The sequence below is a fragment of the Acomys minous genome, assembly GCF_964271855.1.
Source record: "Acomys minous genome assembly, chromosome: 11".
NCBI lineage: Eukaryota > Metazoa > Chordata > Mammalia > Rodentia > Muridae > Acomys > Acomys minous.
In genome coordinates, this window is record NC_140492.1 from 20,050,518 (window position 1) to 20,074,011 (window position 23,494).

The 23,494-nt window shown below is 39.4% G+C and overlaps 1 long non-coding RNA gene across 1 annotated transcript in view; it reads left to right on the forward strand.

Moving 5' to 3' along the window:
- LOC311609027 overlaps nucleotides 1-23,494 on the forward strand; it is a 54,540-nt gene that overhangs the window by 28,924 nt on the left and 2,122 nt on the right. The window contains exon 2 of the long non-coding RNA XR_014783237.1: nucleotides 21,563-21,664. This is a non-coding gene — a long non-coding RNA (uncharacterized lncRNA). The remainder of the gene's footprint in view (nucleotides 1-21,562; nucleotides 21,665-23,494) is intronic.

Sequence of the window (23,494 nt, forward strand, 5' to 3'; positions counted from 1 at the left end):
TTCTGTTTCAATGACTTGTCCTTCAGAGAGAGTGGGGTGTTGAAGTCTCCCACTATTATTGTGTGGGGATCGATGTGTGGTTTAAGCCTTTTTAGCAGATCTTTTACAAATGTGGGTGCCCTTGTATTGGGAGCATAGATGTTCAGAATTGTGATGTCATCTTGATTGACTTTACCTTTGATGAGTATGAAGTGTCCATCCTCACCCCTTTTGATTAATTTTGGTTGAAAGTCTATTTTGTTCAATATTAAAATGGCTACGCCTGCTTGCTTCTTGTGACCATTTGCTTGGAATATTTTTTCCCACCTTTTATCCTGAGGTAATGCCTATCGTTATGGGTGAGATGTGTTTCTTGAATGCAGAAGAATGTTGGATCTTGCTTATGCACCCTTTCAGTTAGTCTGTGTCTTTTTATTGGAGAATTGAGACCATTGATGTTGAGAGATATTAATGACCAGTGACTGTTAAGAGTCTTAATTTTAATGTTGGTTCCAGTCGAGTGTTTGTGTAGTTGTGTCTTTGCCACAGTATAGTTATCAATTTCCTGAGTAGTTTTGGTTGTAGCTTGACCCTTTGGGATGGAGTTTTCCTTCTAGTACCTTCTGTATAGCTGGATTTCTGGATAGGTACTGTTTGAATTTGTTTTTGTCATGGAATATTTTGTTTCCTCCATCAATGGTTATTGATAGTTTTGCTGGGTAAAGTAGTCTGGCCTGACATCTGTGGTCTCTTAGGGTTTGCAGAATCTCTGTCCAGGCCCTTCTGGCTTTTATGGTCTCTGTTGAGAAGTCGGGTGTAATTCTGATAGGTTTGCCATTAAATGTTATTTGGCCCTTTTCCCTTGCAGCTTTTAATATTATTTCTTTGTCCTGTATGTTTTGTGTTTTGATTATTATGTGACGGGCAGTTTTTCTTTTCTGGTCAATTCTATTTGGTGTTCTGTATGCCTCTTGTATGTTTATAGGCATCTCTTTCTTTAGATTGGGGAAATTTTCTTCTATGATTTTATTGAGAATAGTTTCTGGGCCTTGGAGTCTGATATCTTTTCTTTTTTCAATGCCTATTATCCTCAGATTTCTTCTTTTCATGGTGTCCTTAATTTCTTGGATGTTTTGTGTCAGGAGTTTTCCAGATTTGGCATTTTCTTTAATGGTTGCTTCAAGATCTGTGATTGTATCTTCTAGACCTGAGATTCGTTCTTCCATCTCTTTGATTCTGTTAGAAAAGCTCAGCTCTGTGTCATTCGCCTTCTTCTCTGAGGTCTCACGTTCTCGTTTTTCTTCTGTCTATATGTTTATCACCAAATCTATTTTCATCTTCATATCTTGAACAGATTTTTTTATTTCTTTCATCTGATTTTTTGTATATTCCTGAGTTTCTTCCATTGTCGCTTTATAGGTCTTCAGATCTTGAATCGTTTTATTTCTTTCATCTGGTTGTTTACATTTTCCTGAAAATTTTCCAGTTCCACTCTATGTGCTTCTTTTATGTCTCGCACCTGTTTGGCTGCGTCTTCCTGCATTTAATTTCGAATTTTATTTGTTTCCTCCATTATCATCCTCATTACCAAGGATTTGAGGTCATTTTCTTGTGTTTCCATTGTATTTGACTTCTTCGTGTTGTTTTCTTTGGGAAAAATGGGAACTGGAGACGCCATGTTGTTTTGCGTTTTTTTGCATATGCTTTTTTGCTGTCCTTTAGACATCTTGCCGTCTTTGTTTTTGTTGGGTAACTTCCAGAGTTGGATGGAGAGAGTCTGATGATAGATTCACTTGTTTTCTCATGATTTCCGTAGGCTGGAAGCTCTGATGCTTCACTGCTCTGGATAGCAGGATGTTAGCCCTGTCGTTTTGGGCTCTCACAGCCAGTGATTCTCAGCTCCCCTTTGCTGTGGGTCCTGCAATCGTTATTGGTCTCTGAATGAGCGTTGGGTCAGGCCAAGGTATCCACAGCCTTCCAGGTCCCCTGCCATGTCCAGCCAGGGACACTGGGCCTGAACCACGCGTCAAGCTCAGCTAGATTCTCAGGGCTGGAACAGTCTGCCACAGCAGGAGAACTGCGGCTGCGCCGAGCTCGCGCCTCTGGTGGAACTGAGTGCTCTGCCCAGCCTGAATCACAGCAGGGGAACTGCGGCTGCGCTGAGCAATCGCCTCCGGTGGAACTGAGTGCTCCGCCCAGCCTGCGTCACATCCGGAGAGCTGCTGCTGAGCTGAGCTGAGAGCTGCTGCTGAGCTGAGCTTGTGTCTAGGGTGGAACTGAGCATGCTCGGCCCAGCCTGTGTCACAGCAGGAGAACTGCGGCTGTGCTGAGTTAGTGCCTAGGGTGGAATTGAGCATTCTGCTCAGCCTGCGTCACAGCCAGAGAACTGCGGCTACACTGAGCTGGTGCCTAGGGTGGAATTGAGCGCTCTGCCCATCCTGTGTCACAGCAGGAGAACTGCTGCTGAGCTGAGCTCATGCCTAGGGTGGAACTGAGCGCTCAGCCCAGCCTGCATCACAGCAGGGGAGCTGAGCTGTGCTGGGCTAGTGCCTCGGGTAGAATTGCTTGCTGAGCTGAGCCAGTGTCTCCATGGCACAGCGCATTGAGTGAACCCGGGACTCTGGGGATGAACTGTCCGCCGAGTCCAGTTTGGGTCTCAAGGCATCACGCGACCCAAATCCTGTCCAGAGTCCCCTCTCCCGCAGCAACTCCCACTGTCCACCACACCAATCGCCTCCACTGGAAGGCTCAGAGCTGCAAACCTCAGCCACCGCCGCTGGTGCCCCTGGTGCCGCTGGTGCCACTGGTGCCACTGGTGCTGCTACTGCTGCTGCTGCTGTCTCTGCCGCTGCTGCAGGTCCTCCGCACCCTGGTCCCTCCAAACCGTGGAGCACTCTGTAAGGCTCTGATCAAACTTCTTGTTTAGGTGGCATCTTAGTTGGGTTTCTACTGCTGTGACAAAATACTACAAGCAAAGAAACTTATAAAAGAAAGAGTTTAACTGGGTCTATTGTCTCTAAGAGTTAGAGTCTATGATAGTGGAACAAAGGTATGGAGACACGCAATTAGAGAAGCAGCTGAAAGCTCTCATCTTCAGTCACAAGGAGAAGGCAAAAAACCAAAAACACTGAAAAGACCATCCCCAAGTGGCACATCTTCTTCAACGAGGCACCCCTCCTAGTCTTTCTCAAGCAGATCCGTGAATTGAGAACCATAACCAAACATATGGCCATAGGAGCATTCTCCTTCCAACTGCCCCATGTAGACTTTTAGTCTGTGACTTTCACGGGTGATTTGCTCTTGGTAGAGTCTCTACCAGCCACAACCTTCCATTTCCTTCCTGAGCACTGAGTTGTTTTCAGTAAGCCCTTAATGTAGTTGAACATGTAACCCCATCTCACAGCTCATCAGGGTTTTTGTGAATGCGAGAGGAAGAGAAGGGATGGATTAGGAAGAACCTTCCCACCAGCTAGAATGTGGCTGTGGTTGAAATGCAGTTGTGGCTAGAACAACAATATGTCCTCGGTTGGAGTCACAGGGACTCTAATAAAGGAAACCTAGAGGAAGGATGACATACAGAATCTACAGTGGTCACCGAACATTGCAGCATCCAGGAGGTTGTATCAATCTTCAACCACTCATCATTATTACTATAGCAGAGGGTCACGACTTTTGTTTTTGTTTTATTATTTTTTGTAACAAAAAATTTAGCTCTTTGAGAATTTTCTTTTGACCACATTCATTCCAACTCCCCTCAGAGCCATCCCCTATTCCCTACCCTGGGAAATTTATATCTTCTTTTGTTAACTTGTTCTATTTTAATTCATCAAGCCCAACTTGTGTTGTCCATATTGTCTTATACAGTGGGCTTCCCCAGAAGTGTAGTAAGCATAGCAGGTCTTTTCTTTTTCTTTCTCTCTTTCTTTCTTTTTTATGTTTGTTTGTTTGGATTTTGATTTTTCGAGGCATGGTTTCTCTGTTTATGCTTGGCTGTTCTAGACTCAGTTTGTAGAGCAGGCTAGCCTCAAACTCACATCGATCTGCCTGCCTCTGCCTCCCCAAGGACTGGGATTACAGGTGTATACCAACATGTCTGCTTCTGAGTTACAGTCTTAGAGAAAACTGATTTTCCCAGAATAAAGAGAGGAGGTTGGCATGAAGTTCCACCACAAATGCAAGAATTATTGACTGCTGAAATTTTGTGTGGCTTAAGTTTGCACAGACCTTCTCACGTTGTCACAAGCCCTGTAAATTTATATGTGTAACTGCCATGCTGTGTCATGAGGATACTTTCGTTTTTTATTTGTTGGTCTTGTTTTTTTTTTGTAGTCATTCCCTAACTCTTGCTTTTACAATATTTCTGTTACTTCTTTTACAATGACCTTTGAGTGTTTTTAGAGGATGGATGTTGTAGAGATGTCACATTTAGTGCTGAATAGTCATGCTTGGCACCTTGTCCAGTGGTAGATCTTTATGACAATCACTATCTACTGCAAGTCAAAGTGTCTCTAATGAGGATTGAGAGGTGAATTAATCTGTTGCTATAATAATAAGTCATGAAGAGTCAGTTTAATACTATATCCATTTAGCAGAATGATAGTAGTCCCTAGTCTCCCCTAGGGACTGTATGAACCATCTAAGCATAAGTTATTGGTCCTGACAATGATGCCAGGTATGAGTTTCACCTGGTGGAGTAGGTCTTAAATTTAATCACGAAATGGTTGGTTACTCCTATGGTGTTCGCATCACTATTGCACCAGTGGGTGTATCTTGCCAGGATAGTCATTATTGTAGCTTGCAGGGTTCATTGCTGGGTAAGGCTGATTATTTCATTTCTCCTAACCCATTTGTGGAAGTGAATTGGCAAAACTCATAGAAAAGTCAGAAAATAGGACAATGACCACTCACCCCAGTAACACTAAAAGAATACAAGGAAAGTTTTCTTGGAAAAATTTTGGAAGATACAACGAGAATATTTATGTTAGATGTACCTAATTAGAATGTGTTAGAGTATATTAATGACCTGTAAAAACAGATGAAAAATTCCAGCTCTGGGAAGTGATTTTGAAAAATGCAATAAAGTGTGGCATATAGATAGACAGAGAGCAGACAGATAGACAAGCACACACCTTTTTAAAAATTATATTATTTGTTTACTCTAGCATTCTTTATTTTCTAGATCAGTTTGGGTTTTGCAGAATAAATGATAGAAAAATGTTTCCATACATTTCTTCCCTCCACATCCTCTCAAAGTTGTAATATCATTAACATCTTGCATTAGGGTGGTAGATTTGTTATAATTGGTGAAATAATTTAATAAATTGATTAATGAAACCCTACTATTTTCTCTGAGTTTGAAGTATCCTGTTGAGCAGCATGAACTTTCTGAGGCTGATGAGGAAGTGGATAGCTACTTTTTCTGTGCTCCACTTTTCCTCAGCTATAATGGATTTAAAAACAGTTAAGTTGTGATATCAAATGCCTTCATTTTTAGGCCAAATAGATGAAGACAAATGAAAATGCTTCAAAGACAAGTTTCTTATATTTATAAAGTTTTACCCTTTATTAAAAAGTACAACAAAGTCATTACTATAATAATAATAATAGTAATGATGATGATGATACATCAAGACAGACAAGTGAGAACTAATTTCTCTCCATGTATAAGGATGTGTCTATAAGATAAAGTTCTAAAGCAACCCTGTAAAAACTGATCAGAGCATTTATGCATATTGATTCCCAAGGGATTCATTTTGTCATAATGCCCTCCCTCCTTGTACAAAGAACTCTGGATCTCTAGTGGCCTTGGCCACTTAATCTATTCAATATGGGTATAAATATTTGTCTCACTCTATATAAGTAATTACCTTTTTTAGGAAGATGAGCTGTTATTTTAAAGCAACTTTGTGTGGGCAGAGGGTTATTGGTAGAGTCTTGTAAAGAGCAAAATATTTAACAAAAGGAAACATCCCTGACTTTTCAGAAAGGATTTTTTTTTAAATTCAGAAAACAATTATTTTCAGTCTTTTGAGAGGAAATAGAAGTGGCAGTTTATTTGATGTTGGTAGCATTTTTGTTTCTTTTGAAAAATTGCCACCAAGTGCAGAGAAGCATAAAAAGCAAGTTGTTTTAAGTTGTCCATTGTTTTGATTAATTTTGTTGGTTGCTGCAAAGGGAATTTCACAGCCTTAATTGCATTCTTGCCTCCACATCTCTGCTGCACTGTCCAGTTCCCACACTGTTATTTACAACAATTTTCCAAGTTGAGTTGAACATTTCTCACAGAACATCAGCAAAGGGCACTTCTTAGGAGAAAATGTAGGTGAAGACTAATGCAACCATGGCATTTCTTACACTGCATTCCTTAAAAAGATTTTCCATTCCCCACAGAGACTTATGGCAATGGAAACCCTCCAGAGCAGTGGTCCTTTCTGTAAAGGAAACTAGTACAGGTTTACTCTATTTGATGAAGTTTTATTTTTAGTGTGTCTTTGGACCAGGACTTTCTGTATGCTAAATCTACTAAGCTGCATCCCTACACTTACAGTGCGTCTTTCAAATGCTGTCCATTACATTCAATAACTTCTTGAATTAAAAAACAAACAAAAAAACCCCTCTTAGTCCACCCAAATTATTCTAACAAAATAATACCCTAGGGAATTTATAACAACAGAATAGTATTGTTCTATTATTATAGGCCTGATTGTTAAAAGTACAATATCTAAATTTTGCAAATCTGCCTTTTCATATTAGGGCACCTTTTTGTCACATCCTCATGCAGCAGGAGAGTGACTAAGCTCCCTGGGTCCTCTTTTATAAGAGCTCTATTTCACTTATGAGGACAAAGACTGAATTATCTCCCTGAGTCCCCACCCCTGAATACCATTGGGCTGGTGATTAGGTTTCAAATTGTGATTTTTGGAAGACACAAATGAATATGACAAAAATTGATACGTTTTCAGGGATGGAAGAAAAGGAAGCAGGCTAAAGAAGAGATGCAAACTTGGGAAGGAGAAGCTTATAGTTCGTTTTCCTGAAGAAAGCTTAGTGGATGTTTCTAAGAAGGAACAACAGCTGTGCCACATATGTCTGTAAATGTCCATTTGGTTTCAAGAAAGGAATTGACTGGTGAAAATAGCTTTTTATAGGTTACGGTTGCTCTTGACTGTAAAGATTTATGACGTGGAAGTACACAGAAGGTAGGGGTTTGAAGGAGAACTGTCCTCCACAGGCTAGGATAGTTGAACACTTCTCAGTTGGTGGTGCTGTTTGAAGAGGGTAGGTTAGTATCAGTGGAGTCCCACATCTCTCTCTCCTTCCCTCTCCCTCTCTCTCTCCCTCTCTCCCACCCCCTCTCCCTCCCTTCCTCCCTCCCTCACCCATTCTCCCCCACTCTCTCCCTCCCTGCTTTGTGCTTGCATTGGAAGACATAAACTCTCAGAATCCTGCTCAGGCCACTATATCTGCTGGCTGTCTTGCTTTCCCTTTGAGACCACAAACCAGAATAGACTCTTCCTACTATACATTGCCTTGGTCATGTTATTTTTATCATAATAATGGAAAAGAAACTTACACACATTTGGTTAGAAAGTAGAAAAGGCTGTGTAGATAAAAATTTCTAGAATTTTCCAGAGAAGGAAACAGAGGGGAAGCAACACTGAAGTGGACATGTGAACCTGTGGAACACACAGAAAACAGGAAATACTAGAGAGCTTGCATAAACACATGAAAGGAAATAGGAGAGAGGGAAAGAGCAGGTCATGCATGCAGAAGTACTCCGAGCTAACTGGAGTGCACAGGATCAGATGGGACTTTTAACTTGATCTTGACTTTCAGCTTGGGACGAAGGTTCACCATGAAAACACATCTGGATGTGTCTAGAATGGTGTTTCTAGAAAGATGAAAATGAGTAGCTCCATTCTATGGGCTTTTGTCTGAGATTATTCAAAACATAGAAACCGAGTGTAGCACCAACATTTACTTCTTTTTGCTTCCTGATTATGGATGCTATGAACCCAGCTGACTCAGAGACCTCTTTTCTTGACTTCCCCACCATCAGGTATCATACACTCAAACTGTGATTCAAAATAGGCCCTTCCTGCCTCAAGCTACTTTTGTTAGGTATTGTTTCACATAAGTTAGAAAGTTAACTAATATGCCTCCTTTGAACCATGAAGTGCGGGGAATGGAGGTGGAATTAATTTCTCCCTGTTTTCTTGCTGTGATATGCTGCTCCTGGCTTGGCCCCATCCTTTTTAGTCATCATCTTTGTCCCCCAGCTGTTGTTTTCTTGAATTTGGCTTTCATACAGGACCAACAAGTGTCCCTTACCCTTTTCCTTCCTAAATGTCATCCTGCAAAATGGAAACATTTCCAACTATTAAAGCTTATGAGTGAAATACAAGAAGAAGAAGAAGAAGAAGAAGAAGAAGAAGAAGAAGAAGAAGAAGAAGAAGAAGAAGAAGAAGAAGGTGTAGAGCATGAATCATTCTAAAACTAGACATTGTAAGACTGTGATAAAAAAAAAACACTTAAAACAACATCGGCCACCAGGCCCTACTACACAGCAATTCACTGATACATGCCTTATAAAAACACAGCCTGCCACCTTTTCCATGTTCTATCACCTTCTTCTATATCCATAGACTGTTTTGCTTACTTTTATCTCCACACTGGACTCATAGTCCCCCTGAGAGACTGGTTGGTAAAATAATGAATTCTGGAGGTGAGTAGATTGTGTGAATCAAGAAGATCCAAACTAACTCTGAGCCACACCTGCTGGTGTCTGGACTTGGAAAAGGGAAACATTTGGGATTTCCCTCTTTATCCCGACTCTTTCTGGCAAATCCACACTCCTGTTGCTGCAGCATTTCTTCCTTGATATTAGAACTAACTGCTTTAGGATTCCAACATAAACTGGAGGTTGGTAAAATCTACAGGAATTCCCCCCCCACCCCCAGAACTCAGGATGTGGGCAGTTGAGACATCCAGCCTTGTGGAATGGACAACTGCCAGAATCTTGGTCTTGGCGTCATGTAACAGCAATTGGTGGACTACCCAGAGCTCATCCTGCAAGCCAGTCTAATAATCCATCTATGTAGCAGAAGGTGATGGGGCCCGGAGGTCAGAAGCTATTAGTTAACTCCATCTCCCACCACTGACATAAGCAACCCCAGGCAGAGTACTTGCATTTAGGCAGGTTTTACATCCAGCATACAGCAGCAGCAAGTGCACTAAACATGGTCCTGCCCTTTGATCTGTAGAAATGTAAACAACCCTTCATACTCTTTAAAGGGCTTCTGTTCCATGGTCTCTCTCCTGCACAACTTTGCAGAGTTACCTATGCTCATCTTTGTCATTTGTCCCTTCACCTCTTGCCACATCCTCATCTTTTACCTTTTTCGGTAGTACTGCTCTGACTCCTAGCCCTTCATCAAACTCTCTTATTCTTACAAATACAAATCTCTCCAAAATATTTACTTTATTTCAGTATTTCCTATTCCCATCTAAAAAGTCATCTTTTCATTAAAGTCTTTGTTTTTTCTTTTTTTTTTTATTATTTTCTTGAACTTGGTTTTCATATAGGACAATCATCATTTACCCTGTTCCTTTGTAAATGTCATCCTGCAAAATGGAATGTTTTTTATCAACTATTATTCACTTGCTGTACATTATCATGGTTCCTTTAAGAACTGTTGCTGGTGTTTATAATTTACACATGTGAATCTTTTTCTGATCACATTTTTCTCCCTTAATGGTCATATGTTCCAGGAAAACAGTGTTTTTTCATAACTGCAACCAAATTGCTGAGCACAGGAAAAGATGTTTTGATTAATTTGATAAAAAAAAATGTGAAATTCATTTTAGGATGTGCCAGTTTTGAAAGCTCATAGAAAAATAGTTGACTTCAAAATAAAATCTATAGCAAATCTTTTTATTTGTTTTTGGCAGGTAATATGCAGGCTTGTCAATTCTCAAGTTTGTTCAGACATTTTTTTTTCATTCAACAAAATGTAACATATGTCAGGTGTTGGGAGCAGAGATACAGACCTAGCTAGGCTCCACCTTTTGGCAAGTTTAGCCCATTAATGAATTACTAGTGTTGACTTTGGATGGAACAGATGGCTTGAGAGAGTTATGTGAAATTTTTATTTGTCTCAGAACACACGATCACTAAAGAGCATACAATCAGAGCATAATTAGGATTTTACTTACATCATTTCCAGGAAGACCAGTGTGTTTGGCCTGCTCAGTGTTTCAATCATTGTCATGGGTAAATTCCACTCCATTGCAATGAAACAAGGTGTAACAGTCTGCCACCTTCTCTCTTTGATAAGAGGTGTTCTCAAATGAAACAATGATAAGAATCTGTTATGTGATAATTTTTGCACAGTATATCAAAAAGTCAAATTATTGAAGAGAAATTTACCACCTATGCAAGTTTTTCTACAAAGGACACTGTTGAACTTTGGATTTAGAAGAATGAGATTTCAAAAGGCAGAGTCTAATAACATCTCAGTATTACTTTAAAAAATAGAATAACACAGAAAACAGAGTTTAAATACTATTTGAAATTCAGTTGAAATGTTAAATGATTAACATTCTTTTACAACATATTAGACATAATTTAAAATTTATTTTGGTTGAATATGTGGATTGAAGCTAAAATGGTAATTTATTGTCAAATTTTACTTTTGTAAATGCTATTTTTAAAGGAATGTATATATTAAAAGATTTTTTTGCATAAAAAAGAATCTGTTATGTGAATGCTTAAAGAAAAAGAAATCTGTAAACTTTAATATGAGAGTAAAAACCCTTTGGATATATTTGAACATAAATAAATGGCAGATACAGTAGTACTCTTTCTGAACTCACAAAATAGAATTTTGTGTCTTTTTTAGATTTTCAAAAATAATGGGAACAAGCACTAACTAAAATTTAAAAAGGAATACAATTTGCTTATTATTCATAAATAAATTCTGTTAATCTACAGCCAAGAAGCATTTTATGAAAGTTCAGGGTCTCATCAAAAAGTAAGAGTTCTTACCCCTGGGGAGGTGCAGAAAGAGTAATATCAGGAAGTGGTGGTTGACTGTAATTAAACAGTTCTCACCAGACATAAAGCAGTCGCATATATGAACTCAATTAGATAGTGATAGCATGTATAACACCTGAGCAAAAGCTCGAGTCACACAGAAATTCCAGCATGAAGAAGGGAAGCTGAGAATGGAGTTGCATTCCTAGCTGTGGAACTATTTGCACTTGATAGCTTCTGGGAGAGGCAGGGTCAGTTTTATTTAAGAGTGTGGCCCCTGATTGGACAACCACATGTAGGGAAGTATCCACAGCCAAGAACATCTGGGCAACACAAATTGGACTGTATGGGTTAAAAACCAACAAACCTGAATCTAGGTGGGTAGGGAAGTGAGGGTGGACCTGGGAGGAACTGGAGGAGGAGGGTAAGTATAATTAAAATAATGTTGGAAATCTCAAGGACTTAGTAATACATAATTTAAAATTTTAATCTGAGGAGTATCAGTGCATCCCTGTTGTTATATCACTTTTATTTGAAGTCAAGGCAGGGAGCCCAATCCACGCTCACAGAGCAGGCTTTGTTCTAGCTGCCACATCTTTCCCAGCACAGAAGCAAAAATCTAAGTTGAAGTGTTTTATAGACCTTTTATGAAGCACAAGGCCATTTAGAGTTTTCAACATTTCTAACCCCTTAAAGGGTTTAATGTATCAAAAAGGAACAAATGATTCTGTACTTTCCCTTACTTGGTGACGTGAAACAAATTATCACTTTCAAGACAAAAAGATGACTTTTAATGATTTTTTTCAATCTAATTTCCAAATTCACAAAAGCTATCAGTTGGCATTTTACTACAGATAGTATACTCTAGTACAAAAAAAAAATTCAATGTAAGTTTTGAAACAATTTCTTTCAATTTTTAAAAATTTCATATTCTGACTTCTGAAGAGTACATAAAAAGTTAAGCTTCAAAGCTCAACATGGCCATTCATACCTCTAATTCAGCCAGGTCAAGAGGACTTCCATGAGTTCAAGGCCAGCCTGGGCTACATAATCAGTTCTCGGGAAGGCTAGGATATAGAGTGAGCATCTATTTTCTCTCTCTCTCTTTTTAAAAATTTTTTATTAATTTATTCTTGTTACATCTCAATGGTTAGCCCATCCCTTATATCCTCTCATTCTTCCCCCCTCCCATTTTCCCCTTATTCCCCTCCCCTATGACTGTTCCTGAGGGGGACTTCCTCCCCGTGTATATGCTCATAGGGTATCAAGTCTCTTCTTGGTAACCTGCTATCCTTCCTCTGAGTGCCACCAGGTCTCCCCCTCCAGGTGACATGGTCAAATATGAGGCAGCAGAGTACGTGTGAAAGTCATACCCCACTCTCCACTCAACTTTAAAAAGAAACCACAACAAATAGACAAATAAAAAGTTAAGTTCTTGAAACCAATCGTTGACACTGCTGTCTCGGCAAATGCCCCTCCTGGAAGCTCATCTATGAAGACTTTTTAACTTATTCCATATTGAAAGAGCTGTAGCAGCTATATTTGTTTTTGGAATCTAACTTAGGGCCCCGTGCATATTAGGAAAGCACTCTACCTCCGAGCTATATTCTGTTCCCTGATTTGTAGTATTCTAAAAGCTTTACTTACACTTTTATCTTAGTGTAAAATAAAGTAATTCAGATTTCTTCTAGATACACTGGAGCTAGGAATACAAATATTTATAAAATATCTTCGGTATCACAATATATGACTTCAAATTTTCCCATACAGTCATAATAACAAACAGTACGGTGCTGCCAAATGCACCCCTCAGACATGTAGACCAAAATAGACCAGAGACCCAGAAATAAACCTGTGCATCTACAACCATCTGTTTTCAACAAAGGTGCCAATAAACATACATTGGGGAAATGACAGTCTCTTCAACAAATAATGCTCAAAAAATTGTATTTAACACGGAGAAGAATGACTCTTGAGCTCTGTCTTTCATCCTGTAAGAAACAAAAACTATCTACAAGTGAATCAAAGACCATAAAGTAAGACCAGAAGTTTTGAAGTTAACTGGAGAAAATAGTAATATCACTTAAAAGCCTAGGCATAGTCAATGGTATTCTTAATAGGATTCTAATAGTCCAAGCACGACAGCAAGGATGAAAACTGGGACTGTACCAAATTAAATTTCTGCACTTTAAAGATAATTAATAGACCAAAGAGACAGTCAGATGAATGATAGAAAATCTTTGCCAACTATTAATATGATAGAGGATTAATATCTGGAATGTGTAAAGAGCTGAAAAATACAGCAAACGAGAATATAAATTAACCAAGCACCTTTCAAAGGAAGAGGTGTAAATGACAAAAAAAAAAAAAAAAAAAAAAAAAAGACATGTAACCCACTTCTTTCTCAATTGGTTCAGAAATCGTGCAGGAAGGATGTGCTATGTACTAGATATGTAGGTTTCAATAATGAGTTAAAATTTCACTTCCCAGAAAGTATACTAAAGTTTTCTTAGAGCCTCATAACATGGCTTTATTTAGATATGAGGTCACGCAAATGACATGAATGGAGTTGTTTGTGACGTTGGTCACTGTGTGTCCTGATAAGGAGAAGAGAACAAGTAAAGGCGAAGGTAGACACTGGAGTAGTGTTGGTACCTGCCAACAAATGCCAGGGATTACCAGATCTTGAAGGAGGCAAAGAATCCTGTCCTAAGAACTTCAGGAGGACCATGATTTCATCAACATCTCGGTCTAGGATATTCTCTGAAGATGTGCTGCAGAACCTATTTCTGTTGTTTTAAATCACTTAGTTTATTGATATCTTGTTCTAACAACTCTTGGAAGGGAGATATATCCTGGCTTCATAGTTAGGATATTGTGACAGAATAGGCCTGGCAGCTTGTTTGTAGAACCTTGTTTTACATAACACTACAGTCTAGGAAACCTAGTATTAATGTATCAGCTGATTGATGTAGCCTAAAGGCCACTTTTCAACTTATGGAGTAGGTTTGCACATGGAAAAAACTGAGGTGTATTGGGTGGTATTGGGGATCACATTCATGGCCTTGTGCATGTTAAATGCATACTCTATCACAGAACTGCCCGCCTCAGCCCCTGAGGCCTCTTTTAAAGGGCATTCATGCCAGTTATGGGACCTTAGCACCAAGGCCCATTCGCTCTTCAAAGAACTGACTTTCAAAAATCAAATCGTGGGTTAATATGAAGTAGATGGGGGAGAGGAAAGGGCTTTATAAATAAACTCATTAACAAACACAGACCTATACTGATTAATCTTACACTCTATTTTCTTTTTCCATATCATGACTGAAAATAGTCCTTGGAAGTCATCATTTACTTACTGCTAATGAAGCTGCTTGAAAGTTAAAATTTCTAAATCTGTACAAAGATGATATTTCAAAAGAGACTTTTAAGTATTTCAGTTAATTACTGGGAAAATATCTGGATTCAATAACTGTTTTGGTAACCAAAGCTTTTTCCTTCATATGAATGGATCTTGTACCCTAGGAACTGCTAATTTTTTGAGTATATCTTGTGTATTTCAGAGAGTTTTATTTTAAAAATGTTTTATTTTCATATGGTGAAATACTTAACACACAATTTCTATGTTAATTTATAATTTTGGATTGTTAGGTGCCTTTTTGATAACAACCTGAATGCTCCTGAAACCTATGACGTAGTCCAGGCTGACTTGAATTATCTTGTATCATGCGTGCTGGAATTCAGGTGCAAGCTGCCACTCAGGCCTGTTATTTGCAGAGAACACAGTTTGTTTCCTTCATCAGACTGAAAGCAAATAACCACTAATAGATTCAGTTTCTCAAAGGGTTCCACCTAGCATGTTCAAGAGGCTGACGTCAATGCCTAAGTCAATGCCTGAGATCTACTCAGCAGAAGAAAATATGATTCCTGTACTTTGATAAAGCATATCAGTGTGTGCGCTTGCTGGCAGCTCAGTTTGGATGTCTTATCATCTTAGAGAAGAAAACAGAAGTGATCCCAAGTGAAACGTGACCGAGCATCATTTACTAAACTAGGAACCATGGTCGGTTTTACTTCTTTACCTTAGACTTTTGGGAGGGCCTGTAGCAAAGGCTGAATAACTATGCCTGTTTCCGTGTGTCAGGTCTCTGGAGATAGGAGATCAGGCTTTAGGACTGAGGAAAACATCAGCAGGTATAACAAAGGGGAAGAGTACCAGATACAAAGGGGATGCATTCAGATGTAGGTGGCAGTCAGCATACTAATATTACTGCTTCAAAGTGGACTTCAAGGTTGAACATTTTGTACATATTGAGAGGGTAAAACGTGCTGCTTTGTCACGAGCATTCCAGTTCTAAGTTCTTCTCCAAAAGCCTTAGCAAGGTGTCATAGTCATAGTAAAAATGCAAGAGAAACACTGTGTTGGCTCTATTGCTTTTAGGCAGAGATCGGAATTCAGAGGATACCTTATATGCTTCCAGGATTTTGTATCCTGAAACAAAAAGGGCTGTAAAAGGCACACAAGGCTACAGATAGAAACGTGGATAGCTTATTTTAAGAAAAAAGGGATGGCCCAAGAGACTCATGCTCCTGCGTGGGTCATTTATACAACAGTTGATGTCTCCCCTAATTGGTGGGACTTTCTTCTACACACTATTTGGTACAAGCAGCCCTGTGGGGAAGAGTTTCCAGTCTTCTATGCCAACTGGTTTCTTCCATGTGTTAATTTTGTTGGATGTGGTTATCTATAATTCTATTTATTTTTTGATATTTTCTATTTTTATTGAAATAGTGTATCTTTTCATTGTTTTTTTAATTTTGCAAATCAGACTAGATTTATTTATTTTTGTCTGAAGTTTCTCTTTTTTATTATAATTTATTCACATTACATACCGGATTATTATCCATTCGCTCTTATCTTCCCCTTTCCCACTCTCTTTCCCTTTTCTTCTCCATTCCCCTTCCCCAGACCTGGGACTGGGGACGGTGGTTTCCTCTTTCCCCACTGTCTGGTTGCTGTCCATCAGATCTCATCAGGATAGCCTGCATCCCCTTCCTCTGTGTGACCACAAAGCCCCCCTGCCATGGTGGAGGCAGTGATCAAATTGTGGGCACCAGAGTGCATGTCAGAGGGTCTGAGGCAGTCCCCCTTTCCCAGTTCCCCACGTGAAAAATGAGCTGCCCATCAACTACATCTGAAGAGGGGTTCTAGGTTACATAGTCCTTGGTTGGTGCATCAGTTTGTCTGCCACCTCCAATCCCACCCCCACCCTCCAACCCAGATATGAAGGCCTTGATGGACTCCCTGTGGGGCTCCTGACTCCTCCTGGTCCTTCCATCTCTTCATTCTTCCGTACCACACTCGGCTTTGAGTCCCGGTGTCTGTCCCAATCCCCTGCTGGGTGGAGTCTGTCAGAGGACATCTATGTTGAGCTAACATCCACTTATAAGTGAGTACATACCATGTGTGTCTTTCTGGGTCTCAGTTACCTCACTCAGGATGATAGTTTCTAGTTTCATGCATTTGCCTGCAAATTTCAAAGTTTCCCTGATGTTAGCAGCTGATTAGAATTCCATTGTCTAAGTGTAGCACAGTTTCTTTATCCAAAATAGTGTATCTTATGCGACGTTTTCTGGTTACATTTCTCCTTCCTGCAACTCCTCTTTGATCCTCCCCCTCATCCCTCCCACTGAAATCCATACCGTTTCTTCTTTTTCTCTCACTAGAAAGAAAAGATGCATTTAAATAAAATAATAAGATAAAACAAACCAGAATATGATAAAACAACAAGAAAAACCCTGTTAATCTTGATGCTGCCTTTTTTCTGTTGCTTATTTCCTTCCAGGCTATGATTGCTGCAGTATATACTAAGAACAGAAAAAAAAAAAAAAGGTTTCTTCCTTCCTTCCTTCCTTTCTTTCTTTCTTTCTTTCTTTCTTTCTTTCTTTCTTTCTTTCTTTCCTAGTACTTTTGAACTACACATAAGTTAGCTGCCTTATTTTTAAGTGCTGAGAGAAGCTTATATCAAGAATTCAGAATTTCAAAGAATTTTGCCTTTCTTCCTTCCGTCCTCCATCTCTTCTGCCTTTCACTCTATGCCTCCCTCCCACCTTCTCGTGCTTCCTTCCTTTCATATACAGTGCTTCTCTCTGGCCCTATCCTGCTCCCAATAACAATACTCGCTGCACGAGCCTGAAGACACGCATTCAAGCACACCATGTACACAATGCACTGTGAGCATACTCGCCTTGCTACCTGATCATACACCTTCCTATTCCTAAGGCCTCCTTCTTCTCCCCAGGTTGTCCCCCTCTTACTTTCTTTTTTTATTTTGTGTGTGTGTGTGCGCAGGTAGCCACAGTTGTTGTGTGCACATGACTACATTGTCCTTGTCATGTCCAGAAGAGAGTGTGATAGAGGACTCCTCTCCATCCTCAAGTTCTTACAATCCTTCCACTGCTTTTTCTGTAATTGAGTCCTAGAAGGGGTAATATAGACGTCCCATTTAGGACCGAGTAGTCAACAGTCAATCCCTCTCAACATTTGATGCATTATACATCCATGCATTAACCATTGCCATGACGGAGAAAAGAAGCTTCTATGGTCAAGGTGAATAGCAATACTAGTCTATGAGGATAAGTGTAAATATTTAGAGGATAGTTTGGTATACTACCCACGTGCCTTAATAACAACAGTACCTTCTAGTGTAAGGCCTATGACATACCCCGTCATAGATTCTGCCACAGTTTTACAGTTTCAGATGTACATTTTTCCCATGATGCAGGACTCAGATCCAATTTGAAGATGGCTATCCCCAATCCAACCTCACAACTGTTATACAGTGGGGACTTCCTCATGAAAAGTCAGCTTCTCCTTGGATACTGATGCCTGAGATCAGTTGACACTTGGCTTGGGATAGGTCTGCCAACTCTCTATAAAAAAGAATCCATTATATAAGGGTTTGAGCAACAACTCTTAAAAGTTTTACATATTTGGAGAAACATCAGAAATAATAGTTAAAATAGAAAAAAGTATTTTTGTTTTGTTTTACTGTTTTTTTTTTCTGTATCATATGGCCAATGAAAATCCTAATGCTAGGGGTAAACTGGTCCTTTGCATTGTGGGACAGAAAGTCCCAAGAGGTCCACAGATGTTTAGGTATATGCTACTCTGTCAGCAAATCAGGCAGAGTGTGCTCCCCTACCCTCCGTGAACATAGGCGACCTATGTTGACACTAGTTGGGGTTTGCAGTGAAAAGAGAATTGCTATTTCAAGATCCCACACTGGGCTGCCAAAAATGTCAAAAGAAAAGCAACTCTTGGTCTTATAGGGAGTAAAAGGCAATGTAATCTGAAGACAAATATGACTGACCATGGCCTAGGAGCACAGTATAATCTGATCCCACGCTGAATCCATGTTCCAATATGACAGCGGTTTCTTGGAATTTCTATAGTAACAGAATAAAGGAAGACATGAGTCAAGACAGTTTTCAAAAATATTTGTGGGAAAATGAGGAGGGTGGCTTACAGGCAGTTTCAGCCTTAGGCCTCAGAAGTGATTTCAGGCCATTCATAGCTTTTTAGTAGGTAGAAGCTGTCTGTCTGTGTTTACATTACCAAGGGTTTACCTGGCAATCACAAGGATGTTAGATCAAATGCAATGGTGGGCAAAAATTGGCTTTTAAGGTCTCTACAGATAGTTCAAGATAAAATGTAATTAGGCTTGCACTTGTAACATCCAAACTTTCTGCAACCATAGGAATTCAAATCAGTTCGTTAGTCTTGCAGAAGTTTAATGCAATGTGCAGGGGTTTTGTTGGTCTTGTTTTTTGTTTATTTGTTTCTTTTCCAAGTATTTTTGTTCATGCTTGTTGCATAAGCCTAATAAACTATGGCACTTTGATAGAATCACACTTTAGTCTGTTCTTGATGCCATATCTGGGGGTAAACACACATCTACTCATGTTTCCCCATGGGAAGTTAGTGCTGCAGCATATATCCCGTGTTCTTTACTATATTTAAAATGTGCTATTTTTGAAATGTTTACCACCAAATCACATTTCTTCTAAAGTTTTAATTTCAAATGCATTCCAATGAAAAGTTGTTTCCTGGAACTTTTGTCCAACTGAAGTCCTTAACTATCATTAAGTATCTTGGTATTTTTGTTTACCTAAGTACAGTTGCAAAGAAATAGTATTAATTTGTATAAGTTGTTTTGATCAGTGCAACATATACAAGAAGAATAGTTATTAACTAAATATTAATATCCCTTTAATATTTGTTCACATGCCATTGTAAGTGCAATGTACTCATCATAATCATATTTAATGTTTGAAACCTAATAATGAAAATCTGGTGAGTTATCTGTAACTCAGAATAGTGGGGATCTCTTTGGCCCTAGCAGAAATGGTCTAAATGTGATTGTTGACTTCTATGTTCAGTGTTCTCTCTGACTTTGGTTTCCTGTGTGTCCACCAAACAGGATAGGAGTGACATGGTTGAAGATAGCTTCTCCGTGATTGCTTTGTTTCTAATGCACATGCATTCATCTGCCCTGAGCGGGATCCTTGGTATCAAACTCTTTCCTTGTTCATGATGGTAGAGCTGTATTGTTCCATGGAAGCTTCGTAAAGCTTTTAGATGCCCTGCTCCAACCAGTTTGTTCATCTCTGTGCACACAGTGTGTTGGCAAGGAAGTGGACCTGTGACATCAGTCAGTGGAAAAAACAAGAAGACAACGAGCAGAGGTGGTGAGGGTGGATCTGAGGGAGGAAAGACTGAATATCTTGTTTGAAATGCTCAAAATTTAATAAAGTATTGTTTTTTATTTATTTTTATTTTTTAGTAGATTTATTTTATTAGATTAACTTTCCTATGTTTGATATTTCTATTACATTAAAAAATTTTTTATTAATTTATTCATATTACATCTCAGTTGTTAGCCCATCCCTTGTGTCCTCCCATTCCTCCCTTCCTCCCGCTTCCCCCCTACTCCCCTCCCCTATGTCTGTGACTGAGGGGGATCTCCTCCCCCTGTTTTCATGTGTTCAAGCATGTCTTTTATATAATCACTTCAGTTGGTTTACTGTTTTATATAGTAATCATAACAAAATATATGTATTAATTTATCAAGCTAATAGTGTCATGTGATGAATATATAAGTTTATGTTTAACACTTAGTGGTTCTTTGAAATTAAGATTATAGTTTTATACATTACTGTAGTAAATATTTCCATTGATCTTAAACTCTAGACCAACTTGGTTACAAAGCAAGTCTAGCAAGGCTACACAGAGAAAACCTGTCTTGAAAAACAAAACAAAGCAACAAACAAAAATGTGGCTTTTCTTGTAATAGCAAGAAGCTGAAAGCAGATCCCCAGAACCTGTGCTTCTGGGAGCACCTTTGCACTGTGGAAGAGAATGTGTTTATCCCACAGAAGTGTCTCAAGACTGTCTTCCTAATGTTCCTCATTTAAAAAACAATATTTTCACACCTAATGTCTCAATAGGGTGTCCTCCCCTCTGACCCACTTTACTGGTAGGTACAGTTTTTCATGGGGACGTACAGCTTGGACTAGTGTCTCGATATAAGTGATTATATACCATTTAGCTCTTTTTGCTTCTGTGTGAACTCATTCATTATGATAATTTCTAGTTCAATCCATTTGTCCACAAATTTCGGAAATTCCTTGTTTTTAATAGCTGAGTAGTATTCCATAGTGTAGATGTACCACAGTTTCTTTATCCATTTTTCTACTGAGGGACACATAGGTTGTTTCCATGTTCTGGCTATTATGAATAAGGCAGCTATGAACATGGTTGAGCATATGTACCTGTTGTGTGGTAGTGCATCTTCTGGGTATATTCCAAGGAGTGGAATAGCTGGGTCTTGAGGAAGTCCTATTCCCATTTTTCTGAGAAAGTGCCAGATAGATTTCCAAAGTGGTTGTACTAGTTTGCATTCCTACCAGCAATGAAGGAGTGTTCCTCTCTCTCCACATCCTTGCCAGCATGTTGTGTCAGTTGAGTTATTGATCTTAGCCATTCTGATGGGTGTAAGATGGAATCTCAGTGTCGTTGTGACTTGCATTTCTCTGATGACTAAGGAGGTGTTTCTCAGCCATTTGATATTCCTCTGTTGAGAATTCTCTGTTTAGTTCTGAGCCCCATTTCTCTATTGGGTTATTTGGTTTGGTGGTGTTTAATTTCTTGAGTTCTTTATATATTTTGGATAATAGACCTTTGTCAGATGTAGGGATGGTGAAGATCTTTTCCCAGTCTGTAGGCTGTCACTTTGTTCTCTTGACAGTGTCAACTGCCTTACAGAAGCTTTTTAACCTCATGAGGTCCCATTTATTAATTGTTGACGTTAAGGCTTGGGCTGCTCAGGAAGTTGTCTCCTGTGCCTATGTGTTCCAGACTCTTCCCCACTTTTTCCTTTAACTGGGTTAATGTCTCTGGTTTTAGGTTGAGGTCTTTAATTTACTTGGACTTGAGTTTTGTGCATGGTGACAAATAGGGGTCTAATTGCATTTTTCTACCTGTAGACATCCAGTTAGACCAGCACCATTTGTTGAAGATGCTGTCGTTTTTCCATTGAATGGACTTGGCTGAAATAGAAGGATCCAGTGGGTCCTGGAAAACTACAGGTGGGTCTGGGCCCTGGGGTCCTACGCAAACTATGGCAACAGCCAAGGAGAATATAGGCAGTAAACTTCAAACCCCTACCCAGACTAGCCGACGGACAGGACGTTCTCCACCGTTAAGTGGAGAAGGAGATCTGACTGTCACACAAACTCTAGTGCCCCATATTTGACCATGTCCCTTGGATGGAGATGCCTGGTGGCACTCAGAGGAAGGATAATAGGTCACCAAGGAGAGACTTGATACCCTATGTAAATATTGTAAATGTGGACAAAAACATACACACCAAGTAATCAAAAACGTAAAGTTTTAACATTAATATTTTTTAGAAATTAAAGATTGTTTTCACTTTCCAGAGGTTCTTAGTTGGTATCTTAGGGCAGACACCTAACATGAAATTTTATACTCTTATTTGTAAGATATTATCTGTATATTGACTAACATTAGACAAAAATGTTTCAAGATTTCACACATTAGTATCCTTCCTAATTATGGCAGCCAAACACAGAACTTTTGTAAAAAGGAAAAGAATTTGTTTTGACATTTTCATATGAATCAAAATTTCACATAAGCCATGAGTCAGAGTTAAAACACTAAGAGTCTTATACATACATGCATACATACATACATACATACATGCATGCATACATGTATACATGTATAGTCATGTTTGTGTGTATTCCTACATGCATGTGTGCACAAAATTATGTACCACTGTTAATAAGCAAGTCCCTTCAGTTGTGAGAGCATCCACCTTCTAGAGACCATGAGTAGTCAATTCATCTACATTTGCATTGCATAAGGACACGGATGATATGAAGTATAAAAATTGTTTTATGTGACCAGGCTGTTTATGTGCTTTAAGGTCTTGGTCACAACCCTTTCTAGGTGCCTTCCCTTTCCACCATGTCCCTCCTTTACTGATTAGTCATAATACACATTTGGTGACTATTTCTACGCCATCTCTAAATCGACATTCTCAGTAGCATTTGGAGCATGTATGCCCTCTGCTTATTTCCTTAATTAAATGTTCACAGTGTTGACAAGTGACTAACCCTGTAACTTCAGATTCATGTTAGCAGGTTTACTTCTTTCTATTTTTTTCCCCCCTGAAATTACTGATATACAATTGATTTGACCTTCTCTACAGGGTGTGAGTTGTTAACAAGCATTTCCCCTCAATCCACCTCCCGCTCCGTCCTCTAAACGTTAACTTAATTAATTCCTTGTCATCAGAAATATTAGGAGGTATCCCTAAAATATTCTGACACTCATCTCTGTAACAGGTAAAGTAACGCCTGCCAGATTGCCGTTGGGCAACCCTGCCCTTTGTGTAAACAGTTTCTGATTTCCAGGTTGGAAAGTGGTTCTGTCCACAGCTGCCTTTGAGATGAATCACCATCTCCTAGCTTCCCCCACGGAGCTCTGGCTACTCCTGCTCTGACGTCACGACTTCACCAGTGACAGCAGGCTCTCCAGTGTTTCCATGTCATCATCTGTTCCACTTCAGGCTGCCCCCACCTCTCTGCTGCTCATCCATCCCCACTAGCCACTGCAGCTAGTTAACACAGCATGATAATTGATGGAAACTATGAGTAAAGAATGTGAGCTTGGTGACATCTCTGGAAGAGGCCACGGCACAGTTTACTAAGTACCACGACTGAATACTCTAGCATACACTGATCCATGCCCACCAGCTCAAGTGTATTCACATTTACCTCGTGACTTCCATTCTTCTGAAGTCTGACAACTCTTATTAAGTGCCACTTCGGAGCAGTTTTCTTTGTCATTCTGAGAAACTCCATAATTTAAAGCAAGTACGGGTTTGATGAAAA